Source organism: Halictus rubicundus, chromosome 3 (genome assembly GCF_050948215.1).
Source record: "Halictus rubicundus isolate RS-2024b chromosome 3, iyHalRubi1_principal, whole genome shotgun sequence".
In the NCBI taxonomy this organism is placed as follows: Eukaryota; Metazoa; Arthropoda; class Insecta; order Hymenoptera; family Halictidae; genus Halictus; species Halictus rubicundus.
In genome coordinates, this window is record NC_135151.1 from 1,098,591 (window position 1) to 1,101,357 (window position 2,767).

The following is a 2,767-nucleotide window of genomic DNA, read 5'->3' on the forward strand; positions in this document are numbered from 1 at the left end:
GTACTTATAGTTCATTTTATATTTCAGTTCATAGTTCAGTTCATACGTCAATTTGTAGTTCTGTACACACTTCCATTTATACTTTAATTCACAGTTCACATCATGCATCAATTCGTAGGTGACTTCGTACTTCAATTTGTCATTCAATTCACGATTTAAACTGCCTGAGCATACGACAAAGGGATTAAACAAAGGGTTAGATGCAAAGTAAAATTTGCACTCGGCAATGGGGCGGCTCGTGAAACGGCAGGGAAACTATGGCTTAAAATGATTTCCGGCTATAATTCCGCGCGCCGCGCCGGAGGGAACATTTTCGATAAAAACGGTCTCCGGAATCTGCCCATCGATAATCGTCGAACGATGGAACGCGAACCGGGTCGAGTTTAATTCGTTAACCGACTGTGTCGAGCTCTTCGTCTTTGCTCGTGTGCGCGCGCGACTCGCGAATCGAATCGAATCGGCTCGGTTCGGCTCGGCCCGGCCCCGAATCGAATCGAATCGTTTCGCGTTACGAGTTTCTCGACTTGATAGCGAGGATAATAGATTCAATTACGAATTAGACGTAACGCTCGCGCTTCTGGCATAACGGCTCCTCGATTAATTCCTATCGAGGGACTTAAACTCGTACGCCAGTTTCGCCCGAGTTGCGAGAGGAAACTGTCTTAGGATGGAAACTCGAGCCTAACCGACCTGGACGGTTCTCCGATCATTTCTCGCGTCTCGATTCGCATCTCACTAGGAAACGCGAGAAATTTTTCCGACGATTTACCGAGCGAAAGCGACACGGAGAAATTAACGCGTTCCCGCTTACCGCCGATTTTCGCCGATTTCTTTTATAATTGATGCGGTTGACGAGCGAATTTTTGGGGGAATACTGTCCGGTGTGAAATTGTCCAAATGTGAAATTTTGACGTTGCTCCTTTTACTTTACAACGTTGCTCGCTGTCCACATTGCATCAAAGACAACAGCACATGCCGGGGCGTTTCGATGCACCCTTCATTTCCAGTCGAAATTGTACAGGAAGTGAAAATTGATGTTGGGCAAAAGAAAAATTGTATGAAACAGACGTTAAATAAAAGCGTACGTCCTTTTTGAATAATTTTAATCAGTCGAGAATAACGTAACAACGTGTTGAGTTTGACCGAGCCATTTTTACCATAAATGCATAAAATCTGCAGTCTAGTGACGATGGCGCTTCGTGAACGAGTATTCATTAATTACTTTGAATTGGTTGCAGCATTGAAGCGTACGGCGAGCGCCATATTGTTGCTTACGCGCGCGTTTCGACGCAGCTTCAACAAATAAAACTACGTTCACGTTGCTCGTGATGTTAATGCAACGTCAAATAGAATTTGAACAGGAATTGTGAATTCTATAAAAAGTAATCATCTGAATCAGTTTTGTTTACAAAGATTAAATCACTTTGATTTTGGGGGATTTTTTTGGGGGGGGGGGTGATTATTCAATAATGAACACGTTAATGAAATGGGATATTGGCGTTGTATTGAGGCGGTGCCAGGTCAAGATTCGTTCGTTAGTCGAACGTCGGATGACGCGAAAACGCAATAAGAGCGCGGCGACTCTTGGAATTCGGTTTCCGGAAACGTTGAAAGGGAAACCCTCGCGAAAGCAATCGCATTGTTCGGTCTAAATTCTCGCTGTTCGAACAACAGCCAAGGGGTTCGTTCTGGTTGCACGCACCACCGGTTCCTCGCGAATCGATTTCGACGCGTCGGCGTCGGCGTCGCGCGACGTCGTCGAATTGGTCGCGGTTCGACGAGCTCCGCTGTCGGATCGACGCCGAAAAAAAGGATGTAACGCGCGAATGAAAATTCACCGTGACGGAGGGACGCAGAAAAACGGCCAAAAAGATCCTGCGGAAAGTCCTGTGCACGCTTCGGAGCGACGCGGAACGCTGCACCTGCCGATTATGATGCATTTGGACCGAGCTGCCAAATCCTTTACAGAAAATTCATTTGCAGATACTACGTATACTACTACATTATTTTAAATGTTATTGTCCATCACTGAATTTGCCTTTCAATGGAAGATTCTTGTAGACTCGGTTTTATCTCGATTTGCGTCTTCTTTGGAAAAGAAGAGCGAAGTTTTCGACTTTAAGAATTTTTCTGCTTCAACTACTGTGATTTCAACTACTGGGATATCCAACAAAATATTAATTTATAAAAACAAGATTTATATATAGTGTTATAAGCTTAGTTTTGATAGTGTCCGAATATTTTCGTGACATGAAAATGAGCCTACTTTCCATTTTTTTTTTATTATTTATGTAATCACTTATCGTAAATAAATATCTCTTATGTTTTTGTTAACTATACACTGCACAGTAACATACATGAAACCTCTTTTTGTTCTTATTGCATAAATTTCTGAAGTACGGACTATAATAGTCAAAACTATAGTGGTGTCCGAATATTTTCGTGACCGACTGTATATCGAGAATTCACTGTACAATAATCATGCGGATCGTACTTTCCGCGGAACGATTCTTCAGACTCTTCTTTGACTCCATAAAAATTTCTGTTTGGTTACTGTTAGGATAAAGGACCCAATTACTGCGAGGGTACCAATTACTGTGCCTATGTTAATTATACTTATTTTTAAAGCATAATGAATATTATAAAACAGATATATAACATATACGTCAACCCTTAGCACTCGAATGGCGACTGTAAGGCGCCACTAAAAATTTTTTACATTATTAAATTTGTTAGTATTTAGTAAATTACGAAACATTTCAGTATT